Source organism: Sorex fumeus, unplaced genomic scaffold, assembly GCF_029834395.1.
Source record: "Sorex fumeus unplaced genomic scaffold, SorFum_2.1 ptg000131l, whole genome shotgun sequence".
In the NCBI taxonomy this organism is placed as follows: domain Eukaryota; kingdom Metazoa; phylum Chordata; class Mammalia; order Eulipotyphla; family Soricidae; genus Sorex; species Sorex fumeus.
In genome coordinates this window covers 37,196,410-37,210,000 of record NW_026606188.1, presented here as the reverse complement: position 1 = coordinate 37,210,000, position 13,591 = coordinate 37,196,410, and the positions used below count along the sequence as shown (strand labels likewise).

The following is a 13,591-nucleotide window of genomic DNA, read 5'->3' as shown; positions in this document are numbered from 1 at the left end:
CACCCGCTGTGCAGTCATTCCTCGTTCCAGCCCATTTATATATGTATGTATATATATATGTATATATATATATATATATATCATCTTTCTAGAGAATGTGATGTATGGAGATAGAGAAAGAGACGAAATTATAAGTGGCCAATATTTCTTAAAAACAGATGCTCAAATAACTTTTAATATTTATTGACCATTTTTATTTGTGTTTTTGCCATGCACTTGTTGTACAATTTTCCTAGAGTTTCTATAAAAAATTGCTCAAACTGGGTATATTAAAACAACAAAAATTTATTCTCTCATGGTTCAGAAGCCAGGATTCTGAAATGAAGTCTTAATAATGTCATTCCTCTGAAGTTACTAAATAGAATTCTTTCATCTCCAAGCATTCTTACATTTAAAGCAGTATTCACGTCAGTCTCTGCCTCCATTTTCTTTTTTTTTTTTATTGAGTCACTATGAATTACACAGTTACAAAGTTGTTCATGATGGGGTTTCAAGTCATACAATGTTACAACACTGTCCCTTTACCAGTGTATGTTTCCTACCACCAATGTCCTTGGTTTACCTCCCATCCAGCTGCCAGCCTGCCTATACAGCAAACACTTTTCATCTCTCCCTCTCTCTCCCTCTCTCTCTCTCTCTCTCTCTCTCTCTCTCTCTCTCTGTGCTTCACTTTATCTCTTTTTAGCACTTAGATCTTTTCCAGAGTGATCAAAGTCCAGACAATTATCATTGTCATACTGCTCTCTTCTCTGTCCTCACTGTCTTCCCCTCCCCTAACTTATGGCAAGCTTCACCATGGACTGGTACTCCTGGCCCTCATTTCTACTTCCTTGAGTTGTCTCACACTGTATTTTTTATATCTCACAAATGAGTCCAATTCGTCTACGTCTGTCCCTTTTCCTTTGACTCATTTCACTCAGCATGATATTGTACATGTACGTTCATTGATTCGCAAATTTCATGATTTCATTTTTCCTGGTGGCTGTGTAGTATTCCATTGCGAAGATGTATCATAATTTCTTTATCAAGTCATCTGTTCTCAGGCACATGACTTGCTTTCAGATTCTGGCTATTGTAAACAGTGCTGCAATGAACATAGAAATTCTACTCCATCCTTAATGGCCTTCTATATGTGAATCTAAATTTCCCTTATAAAACACTAGATATTGAAGTAGGACCCGATACTACTCTCAATGCATCATCTGATCTTTGTTAATTTTACTTGTATTGTTGATTTCCTTTGAAATATTGTTTTGGGAATTAAGTTTATTTTAATGTAAACATTTTAAAAGTTATAATTTAAGAAAATATTTATACACTTCTAATTTTTCACAAATAATATTTTTCTTTTTAAATTTGCAGAGCCCAGCTAGCTCCCTGTGGCGTATTCGATATGCCAAAAACAGTAACAGGTCTCACAATGGAGATGTTACTGGTGCCCGCTGGAGCAAATCAATGAACAACGGGATGACAGTGCTACAGTGCTAAATTTGTAGTCCTGTGTTATTTATACAAATATTATTCTCAGTTTATTTTTCAATGCACACATTTTAATCAATTGCTATTTAATGTTTATATAATTTATTTTGATTATTTTATAATTCACATTGATCGAGATCTTAATTATGTTGCCTTTGTTCATGCCCTTTAGCCTCTTCCATTAGTGAAAAGATCTTTTGTATTTATTGCTCACATAATCGATGATTGTTTCAAGCTAGAAGGATGCATAATGAGAGGCCCTTCCATTACCAGGACATGTCCCCTAATGTTCTTTCTTTTTGGTCATCAGGATCAACTAAGTTATTAATAATGCATTGCCAAAATTTTCTTGGTAAGCAGGCCTACAAACTCAGGTATATTCCTTTTGATCTAGAGTTGATGTTACTCATGGGAAAATCTACCCTTGTAAAATATCATTGTTCCAAGTGTGTCTGTGCAGTCACCAAATGGGCAGATTCTTGAGGGCATTATAAAGCCGTCAATGAAGGGGCAGGGCATGTGGTATAGAGTAGAAGAAACTCCAACTTTCAATGCTCAGGAGAAAAATGCTATTGAGCACAGAGTTTTTTTTATTGGATGCGAATCTCAAGTTGTTTCTGTTTACACAGTTGTTTTAAAGAAATAAGGACTTCAGATCTTATGGTTGGCAATCGTGCTTCCTTTAGTGATCATAAATCTCTCCTAAATGCTAAAAACCTGCTCAAATTTGGCAAGCCAGCTGAGTAAAAAGGTCATCTTCTTGCCTAACGGCAGATTCTGTAGATTTTACCACACAATTCCCTTTATGGTCATAATTGTCCCTTGCAAAAATATAGTGTTATAGCAGAAGTCATAAAACTGCTGCCTCTGGAATAAACAGGAAAGGGCACATTCTCATTTCTAAACAACTTATGCACCAATAGAGTTTAGCTTCTATTTAAAATGGAAAACAGCTTTTCTACTAACAATGTAATAGATGTGACAGACTGCCCATTTGACCTTTAAGCGAACAGATGAATCTGTTTGCACTTACTTACATAGGTATATCTTTTAGATTGTAGATGAAGCTATGGCTCTTACATATATTTACAATTTTTTAGGCAGTAACACCAGTCTCTGATTAGTCTGGTACTCAGCACAGTTTAAAGTGCAAGGAGGATCTTAATAATGTATTTTTAGCATTTTCAATTTTTATAAAAATCAAATCCTAATCAGTAAAATAAAATCAAAAACAAAATAGTATACAGTGAAAAATGAGTGTAGTATCAAATAACCACCATAGTCTGGAGTTAACAAGACAAAAAAAATAAAAATTACATATGCAAACCATTTCCTAAATGAAGAGAGTTATATTGGCTTATTTAGTGGAAATAATTAAATATCTTTTTTTTAATAATGGAGGATACGATAAATGTTACATTCTGGGATTTGCAGAAGGAATAGGAATTTTGAAAAACAATCCAATTCAGCAAACTATTTTCCTAGAGAACCCGGTTTATAATAATAAATATCCAATAGAAAAGTATTTTTAAGGAGTAGAGATGTCTAGAGCACATGAAAAACATAAGGTACATATAGCTTTTGAATATTAACCCCCCATGTCTAGTTGGTACTTTTGTTTTTCAGACTACCCTATGTAGATGTCAACAATTCTAGAGCTAGACGGGGTTCTAAACATATGTCTTCAAATATCTACTTATGTGAGCAAGTTACTACTTTGTAAGTTTGTTTTACTTATAATATGAGCTATTGTAGTGTTTACCTTTTGAGGTATATGCGACAAAGTTTGATATTGATATCTATATATATGTATTCATGTATATATATCTATGTATATATCTATATGTATGTATGTATGTGGGCTAGAGCGATAGCACAGTGGTAGGGCATTTGCCTTGCACGCAGCCAACATGGCTGACCCCAGTTCGATTCCTTCGCCCCTCTCGGAGAGCCCGGCAAGCTACCGAGAGTATCTCGCCCGCACGGCAGAGCCTGGCAAGCTCCCCATGATGCATTCGATATGCCAAACACAGTAACAACAAAGTTTCCAATGGAAACGTTACTGGGCCCCCAAGAGAAATCGATAAACAACGGGAAGACCGTGATGTATGTATGTATATAGTTCCTGGTGGCATATTTGACCAAAGATATCAGTAATATATGAACAAAAATGACAAAAGTAACCGCAGAAACAGTACAAGAAGTATTTCTTGGGATTACTGTTACAAAGTACGGTAGACAATGTGATTTAGACTAATGTTTCCTTATGGTATCCTGTGTATCCTCAGGATGTTCCAAGAGGTGCTTCAGGTAAAAATCATATAAATATTGGAGCCATGCCATGAAACTAGGGTCAGCTTGTAGCAGAGTGTCAGGGGAAAGGCATACAGGTAGGCACAGGAAAGAAACAAGGTTGGAAGGGTTCATAGTTGGAAAAAAGTTGAGCAACAACAATTTAGACATTAGAGATCTATTGTTTTACAGTTCTGGAAGCCTGAAATTTGGAATCAAAGTGCTAACAGAGCCATACTTCTGCCTTCTGACTATATAAAGTAGTTCTTTATATTCCTTGGTTTCAAAATCTGACAATATGTTTATTTGTATCACTGTATCACTGTCCTCCCGTTGTTCATCGATTTTCTCGAGCAGGCCCAGTAATGTCTCCTTCGTGAGACTTTATTGTTACTGTGTTTGGCATATTGAATAAATCACAGGTAGCTTGCCAGGCTTTGCCATGCAAGCAAGATACTCTCATAAGCTTGCCAGGCTCTCCGAGAGGGGCGGAGGAATCAAACTCAGCTTGGCCATGTTGGCCGCTTGCAAGGCAAATGCCCTACCCTCTGTGCTATCATCCTTGCTTATTTGTACATACGTTTATTATCTTCTGTTTAGTTAAAAAATATTAAAGTTTATTATTATGCAAAATTGCTATACTCTTCAACCACCAAAGTTCCCATGGCCCTCCACCATAAACTTATTCCTATGTCTCTTTTACTCTGGTCTTCCCACTTACCCATGTAATGTTTATCTGTTTAGTGATTGGTCAGGTGTTATTAATGCTAAGTTTTCGTCATTGTTTTATTCTGTTTATTCTCATATTTTGACTATTTCATAGAGGAGTTAACTCTTCTGGTATTCACACTGCTTTCTCTGTCTTATTTTGTTTAATGTGGAATCCCACCCACCAATTCTTTCTTGCTGTAGCAACCTTCATGATTTCATCTTTTCTTAGAGTTGTGTACTATTCCATTGTGCATACGTTCTACGACTTCTACTCTTCTGTCATCAAGCATGTGGGTTGTTTTCACATCTGGCTATTGTACTGCAATAAGCACAAGTATGCATATATTGTTTAGAAATAACAAGCTAAAATAAAAAGCCATTCTGCAGCATGAAAGAAAATATTTACATAGAAGACAGCAGAAAAAAAAAAGAAAAAATATCCAAGTTTATAAAGCACTCACAAATTTCAACAACAGAAATTCAACAACCAATCCAAAGGAAAAGGAAGAAGAAATGAACAGAGACTTTCCCAAAGAAGACATACAAATAGGGAGTATGTGATCATTTGGTATTAAAATGTGATAATTGTCATATGCTATGAGTTAAATGGAAATAAAACAATAATAAGATATTATCTCATGCTAGTGAGAATGCCATTTATCAGAAATATTAGAAATATCTAGTTTTAATAAAAAATTAGATGAGAAAGGCATTCTCATTCACTGTTGACAGGAATGTCATCTGTTTTAGCTTTTATGGAAAGCAAAATGAAGATTTCTCAACTAAGCAAAATTATAATTCCATATGATCCAATGGTACAACTTTGTGACATCTATCCCAAAATACAAAATCATAAATTTTAAAGGGTAAATGCTCACTCACATTCTCTGTCGCTAAATTATGTCATCTTCTCTGTGTCATGATGTCTCAGTTTTTTTTTCTCTTTTAAAGACAAATGTCATTGTATTAAGATAATCCCTAAATTACACATATGCTTTTTTTAATATTCCAAATAAGATCACATTCATCGGTAAAAGGGCCTAGCACTTCAATATATATTTCAGTAGGGACACATTCAACCCAGTTCATAGTCCTTGCCCAGTGATTCTAATATGGCTAATCACATTCGTTATGACTCCTGTGGATAGATGTCTTTACACCTGGCTAATATAAAAAATATTCTTTTTTATTTAGACTCAGTGTTAGGTTTACAATGTACAGGTAATTCTAATATGAGCAATCAAGTCGGAGTTTGGGGATTTTTCTGCTATAGCTGTTTGTTATTAGTCTTATATAAGCATGTGTTGGGTCACCATGTTCAACCACACTGAGGAGTCATTTACTTTTCAATATGTGAAAAAGAATTAAGAACTTGGACAGTGAGGTAACTGGGAAAATGGAGATATAAAGAGGTTGAGGACAAGTAAAGGTAAAGGTAAAGGCCCTCCCGTTGATCGTCGATTTGCTCGAGCGGGCCCAGTAACGTCTCCATTGGAGACTTTGTTGTTACTGTGTCTGGCATATCGAATACTCTCGGTAGCTTGCCGTGCTCTCCGAGGACAAGTGGTTAAAACATAATGTCCGACTCTTTACTGAGTATTTGACTGATGACTTCTTTTAGAGGATGATGTATCAAAACCTTCTTGAAGGTAAGGTTTGTATGTGATTAATCTTTGTAACATTTCACAATTTCTATCCTATTGCTATTCCACTGGAAAATCAAGAGGCGTTTGTTGAATAAATACAAATGTTGGGATTAAGGAAACTAATCTTTTAAAGCCCTGTACAATGTTTCACATAATATGCTAGATACTTACCATTGAAAATGTCATTTAATACTTGCAACATATTTGTAAAGCAAGCATTATTATCTCTGTCAGAGATAGCTGAGACTTGACTCAAAAGTTATTACAGATTTAGACAATTGGAATTAAAATTTGATAACAAACCACATTGTTTCAAAGTTTAGACTTCAAAATCTCAAAATATATTTCCAAAATTTTATGTCTTATAAGAACTCCTAATAAGAAGTATTTGGGTCAGAATTTGGACGAAATAATTTAGTAAAATGGGCAGATTATTTGAATTGAGTTTGAGAAATAGAAACAATTTTAGAAAAGTACTTGGGAATTGCCTAATAATTATGTCAAGTTGTTAAAATTTCTAGTTCAACATGGTGTTGAAGGAGTTTCTTGTTATATTTGCAATAAAATCCAAAATTCTGATTCTTTCTTAAGAGGCTATCATTGCCTGTCACTTTTCTTCTAAAATTCTGTCAATTTTGATCTCCTTTCTATTACCTTAACACAGGTTACTCCCTCTGTTCTGCTCACCCTAGCTTTTTCTTTCTCAATTTTACTCTCCTGGTCTTCTCATGCATGGTTATTTTGTCATTCATATCTCAGTATCTCAGAAAGCACACATAAAAAGCAACTTCATATATATATGTATATATATATATATATATTTCATTTTATGTCTGACACTTAACACTACCTGACATTTTCTTTTTTGTTTTCTTGGATTTACCTTTGTATCTTTTTCTGTTTTTTCAATGTAAAAACTATTAAAATGTATATTATTTTTCTGTTAGATTGTTCTTTTTTTTGTTCTTGTCTCCTCTCCTCAGATCTCTGGCAATCACAAACTTTCAGTAGATGTCTATAGAATGAATGGATGAAAACACTATAGTAGCTTGGAATGGTTGGGAATTGGCAGGGACTACAACAGTTGAATTTAGACATAGATATAATAATAAATATTTGAGAGTGTTTGGACAAAGTACAAGGTGCATTAAGATTAGCAGGATGTACATCAGGATGTTCTTATATGGTCATTTTGATTTTCTATGCATTTGCATCAAAATGGGTCTAACAAATGGATAAGAGAGTACAAAAACTATCACATGGCAAAGATTTATTTGCTTTTCTTATACTTCAGAAGAAGAGCTTGGTTTTTCTCTGTTTATCTGGATGTTATGCTAGTCAGATAAGCGTTGTTAACTTTATATTCGAGAAATAATTTGTTGTATCTTCATCTCTTCAAGCAAAATTTAAAGTAAAAGAAAAGTATGATTTATTTACACCTAGTGCTTCTTTTTCAGAGAAATGCCGTAATCAAGAAATAAGAATTTATTAGGAATACAAGGGGTCAGGGGAAGGTGGCCAAAGGTTTAGAGGGAGAAGTATTTTAGGAGTAGTAGACATCCTAGAAAAAGAACTTTGGGGGGACTAGCTGAGAAAATAGGACTGATTGGTACATTCAGGGTGTTTACTGTGGTGTACATCTCCTAATTCACCACCACTTTAAAATACTCCAGTAGATAACTATATGATTCCCTTTGCAAAGGCTACTACTGTAGCTTGATTTGTGTCTGATATATGTGACAAGGTCAAGATGAGCTTTGCTTCACTTTCAATTGAGTTATATATGTTCAATTTTATTAGTAAGCCAAGCTGTAATACATGTCCCTGATAACTTCTTTCCTTACCTCCACTCTAGCCATGCAATAAGCATTGTTTAGTTTATTTTTTGTTGTGTGTGTGATATTTTATAACTTTATTAAGTCATCAACTTAGTTCTCATCCACAGTGACTGCAGTTTTTGAAAATGGTGAGGGGCACATAGGAAACCATTGTAAAGTTTGTCTGGTGAACAACATTCATTATTCGTTTAGTCAGACTGCTTTGTTGAGCGTGTCAATCAGGGGTGCACACCGGGGTGCCCATCTCCTTCATGGCAAACTTCCAGATCTCTCTGGGTGCCCAAAGTGCACACTTTTTAAAACCTGCTTCATGGATGTGCCTGTGGATATTGTTGGCGTTTCTCAGGTCAGAACCTCATTGATGGTTGAGTGGCCAGTCTTCTCACCACTCTTCTTTGTAGGAGCCATTATGCCCCGTCCAAAAAGAGAGAAAGCATGAGCATTACCTTTTAGGGATTTTATTTTGTTTGCTTGTTTGCTTTTTCACAATAAAATGGTATCCTATATATAATACGTTAGCTATTTATGAGTTAATATTTGGTGTTATTTTGATCATAATAAAAGCTTAACAAAGTAAATTTGTGTATATCACTGATTATTAAGGGAAGTAATGGAAATATTATTGATACTATTCAGTGCAATTTGATGCTGAAATTAAGTAATCAGAGTATGACCTAATTCTCTACTTTTCCATAAATCCTTTGTTAAGTAAATAACCATAGGGTCTGCAGTGATTGTACAGTGGGTAGGTCATTTGCCTTGCCTGTGCAAACGTGGGTTCTATCCCTGGCATTCTGCGTGGTCCACCAAGCACCACCAGGTTTAATGTCTGAGCACAGTCAGGAGAAACTTCAGCGCATGGTCGGGAGTGACTCCAAAACAAACAAAAAGCAATAAAAAAGCAATCAAGTAAATTTCTTTATAGAAATAACATTGGCAAAATATGGAAGAATGACAAAAACTACCACATTTAAAAATGGAAATATTATTATTAAACTGCATGGTTTATTTATTTCTTTATGAAAAAGGGCATTTTAGTTTTTCTTAAGCACGTCTCCAGTGGTGTTCAGGAACCTCATGATTCCAATGTGATGCCTAATAGAGCTAGGGGCAGATACTCAGTAGTGCCAGGGATTAAACTTCGGGCTTGCATATGCAAATCATGTGCTCCATCTTTGTGTTCCCTCCCCAGCCACTGGAAATGATGTTTTATTTTGTTTAACTGATAATTATTTTGTTTGTTTTTTTGGGTCACACCGGGATGTTCAGGTATTACTCCTGTCTCTGCTCTCAAGAATTACTCCTGGCCATGCTTGGGGGACCATATGGATTGTCCAAGATCAACCTGGGGTTGGTCGTTTGCAAGGTAAACATCCGACCAGCTATACTATTGCTCCAGACCTTGGAAATGGTATTTTAACATGTTTGAAATCAAAGCCAAAGATAAGCCATATAAGACACATATTAATATCAAAAAAATAAGCACATCCTTAGTGTATATTAATTAACAGTTTTCCTACGAGGGGAAAAGATTTATGGAAGCATGACTCTTGACTTTCAGTGGTTTTTCTACTATGTGCTTATTGTAAATCATCTCATCCTTCAATTCGTTTCTTACCCACAAATACCTCATTCCATGTTATTTGCCCTCTGCCTTGACTTGGTTATATAAAACAGTGGAGCTTGCAGAGGTGAAGGCCAAAGAAAGAGATAAAATTCATGGTTTGCCAGAACACAGATAGCTGAGATATTAATTTTTCTATTTGTTTACTTCAAAATAATGTCATTCAGAAGCACTCAGTCAAAAGTGTCATGTTGAAATGCCTTTGATATTAATAAATGATTATGTCAAAGTTGGCTCTCAAAATGTCATGTTTCCAGTGAAAGATTCGGATCAGACGCACAAAAGATTGGGAGTAGACTTAAAAGATTCACTGGAGTAAGATTCTGGAGAGCCAAGTGAGAACTGTGCATTTGTTCTTGATTATTCAATAAATAGAAAAAATAAAAACTTATTTTAATCTATATTACAGAAATCAAGTAATATATTTATTATTTTATGAATCAACAAAAAGTCAGAGATAATTTATTTTCTTTTTTTTCATTTTAGGTCACACCCAGCGATGCTCAGGAGTTATTCCTGAGTCTACACTAAGGAATTATTCCTGGCCTTGCTTGGGGACCATATGGGATACCAGGGATTGAACCCGAGTCGGCCATGTGCAAGGCAATTGCCCTACCCACTGTACTATTCGCTCCAGCCATCAGTCAGAGAAATTTCTTGAGAATTAAACTCTTATTTGGAAAATAAAAGCAAATTTATTTTAAGAGAATATTCTGTAGTCAAATAACTTTGGAAAATGGTGAAACAAAGAGAGCCATATTTCAAGATTTTGATCTCAAGGAATTTCAGAAACTGCTGATACTCAAAAAATAGTTCCAGGGAGAGGCAAAAAACAGTTTTTATATGTTTGAGGAATTAGTGGTCTGAGAACATACCAGATACCATCTGTCACTGTCCTCCCATTGTTCATCGATTTGCTCTAGCGAGCTCAGTAACATTGTGAGACTTGTTACTGTGTTTGGCATATCGAATAGGTCACAGGTAGCTTGCCAGGCTTTGCCGTGCAGGCGAGATACTCTTGGTAGCCTGCTGGGCTCTCGAGAGGGGTGGAGGAATTGAACTAGGGTCGGCCATGTTGGCTGTGTGCAAGGCAAACACCTTACCCACTGTGCTATTGCTCCAGCCCATATGTAAATCATTTTGAGGATAATTAGATTGAAATAAGAGAATGATGACAAGATTATCCAAATAACCTGAAGGAGAGGTAATAGCACACTGCCTTATATGGTAATTGGGAAGGGAGTTCTCAATGTTGTGAAATTTTAAGTATTAAAAAAAATAGAATAACATAAATAACCTGGGGATTTGAATTATCTCTTACATAAGTTTATATGCTTACATTCATAATAATTAACACTTTTTTCTCAGTTGACATTTTCTGTTTAATTAAATCTCATATGCTAAACTCTGTAAAGCTTACCATACCTACGCTTTTCTGAGATAACTTATTTGTTTCACATGTTAACCCCTGAAGCACTAGAACAACCAGATCAACTTATCTTTGACTTTTCTCACCACCTGAAAATGTACCAAAGTATTTCACTTTATCTGTAATTTTGTTGCTTGTTTTCTCATCTCCGTGTCCTATGACTTTCCTTCATATTCCAATGCCAATTAATTTTATGATTTGATTGCATACTCAACTCCATTCCATGCTTCATATACTGTATCTCCCTGTTGCCAGAGGGATAGTGTCTTCCTTATAAGGGCTGCTCACAGGGCCTGGCTCCTATTCACACTTATCAGTTCTTTCTCACCTAAACACCTGAGGCAGATCCCTGATACAGCAGGCAATACATCTCTAAATTATGTGCACACAATATCTCCGCCTGAAAAGTTCTTCATTCTTTATTTCTTAGATACCCATTCTTTATTTACTCCTCTTTGAAATCAGTTACGAGATACTAAGTATGTCTTTCCTGTAACCATGGCTTACATAATTCAGTATGTGTGTGTATACACACACACAAATATATAAAGAAAAGCAATATAGTCCTATCTTTGTTTCCTCTATTAAAAGTCAGTATTATTTTCCCTTATGAGTAAGCATTTTCTCTAATCTTTGGGTAAATTTGTTGACTTGGAATCTTCCCAAGACTATTTTTTTAAAGTTGAAATAAATATTCCTATTGGTTTCTCTTTTAATCTCCTTTATATAACTTCGAATATAAATGCCAACTTAGTTAAATTTAATTCCACATGTTGGCCCATTTCACTTTGCTAAAAACAAATAAAATCTACTTATTTCATTAATAATATTTATCGTATAATTTACTAATTTCAACTCTGTTGCAGAAAAACAATTCCAAGGTCACTTTGCTAGCCTTTTCTAAACACAAGATGGCAATATGCCAACTTTTTGGTGCAGTGTCCAATTCTAATGAAAGATTAAACATTTTAGCCAGCAATTCCAGTGTCCTCTGACTGCTTTAAAAACATTTGGTTGGCTGCCATCTGTTCTTGGTGATTTATTTATGTCTTGTTTGTCAATTTATTCTAAAGTAGCCTCTCAACTTATTTATTTATTGATCAATTCAGCCAGCCTATCCACTATGAAAGTCAATAGAAATGTATTAAATAGCTATCCTGTGCCCAGCATAGTGCTGGCCAGTATAGGAACTACACAACTTTTAAGATATGCTTTTGTTCTCCTGGACCTTGTTTTTGGTGAGGCTAAATATATGATACAAAATCCTTTATGGTCCACATTTTGAATTGTTCTTATTTTTTTCAGTAGTCCTCTCGAGATATATATAGATATAGATATAGATATAGATATAGATATAGATATAGATATAGATATCCTTCCAGCTTTACTCTGGAATTACTGAGTGGTTTCTTATGCGCTTCAAGATAGTTTGCTCTCTCTCTCTCTTTTTTTTTTTTTTAGTATACCTTGGGGCATTTGTTGCTTAAAAATCCTTGAGACTAAAGTCATGATCATCTCATCATAGTCATTATTTTAGTAGTTCTTTTTAAACTTTTCCCTCTGCCTGGCAGAATCATTATTGCTGTTGATTCGTATCTGCTCCAAATCCTAGCTTGCTGCTCCTCCTCCTCCTCCTCCTCCTCCTCCTCCTCCTCCTCCTACTCCTACTCCTCCTCCTCCTCCCTTTATAAATAATTGACTGTGTGCTGTGGAGGACGGCTGTGGCTCTAGCTTCCAGCTCTCTCCTCGGTCTCATCGGGGGCTCCCGTGCTCTTCGCCCTCACTGAGCTCTGTCCTGGGGATCGAGGCCTCCAAGGCGCTCCGGGTCACCAGGAACTCGAAAATCATTGTTGAAAATAAGACCAAGATCCCCATGGCAGGCGCCAAGCGGGTGCCCATGGCCATGGCCCGGGATGAGGCCAAGAACTGCGCTTGGAGACATCGGCAACAAAGTTGGAGAGAAGATGCAGGCCCCGATGCCTCTGAAAAAGGAAGCGAAGTCAATAGCTGCTGGCAAAGTTATTCCGAAAAAGCTGCCCAAACCTCCGGAAAAGGGACCCGTGTTGGAGGCCCAGCCGGAGCAGGAGCTGGGAGCTTGTTAAGGAAGAAAAAGTATCTCCTGAACCTATTTTGGTTGACACTTCCTCTCCAAGCCCGATGGAAACATCACAATGTGCCCCTGCTGAAGAGTATGTGTCAGGCTTTCTCAGATGTGATTCTTGCTGTGAGTGATGTGGATGCAGATGACGGGGTTGACCCAAACCTTTGCAGTGAATATGTGAAGGACATCTATGCTTACCTGAGACAACTGGAGGAAGAGCAAGCGATTAAGCCCAAATATCTCATGGGTTGGGAAGTCACTGGAAACATGAGAGCTATCCTGACTGACTGGCTAGTCCAAGTCCAAATGAAATTCCGGTAGCTGCCGGAGACCATGTACATGACTGTTTCCATTATCGATCATTTCCTTTTTGTTTATTGACTAAGAAAATAACAGGAACCTCAAAAAAGATTTGAGTCTTTGTTGCACATCCATCTCAGTGCTCAGGGTACCACATGAAGCCTGGGACCA

At 36.2% G+C, this 13,591-nt stretch overlaps 1 pseudogene; it reads left to right on the top strand.

The window, feature by feature from the left end:
* Positions 1–8,276: 8,276 nt before the first annotated feature.
* On the top strand, positions 8,277–13,501 carry LOC130046106 (G2/mitotic-specific cyclin-B1-like; annotated as a pseudogene).
* The last annotated feature ends 90 nt before the right edge of the window (positions 13,502–13,591 follow it).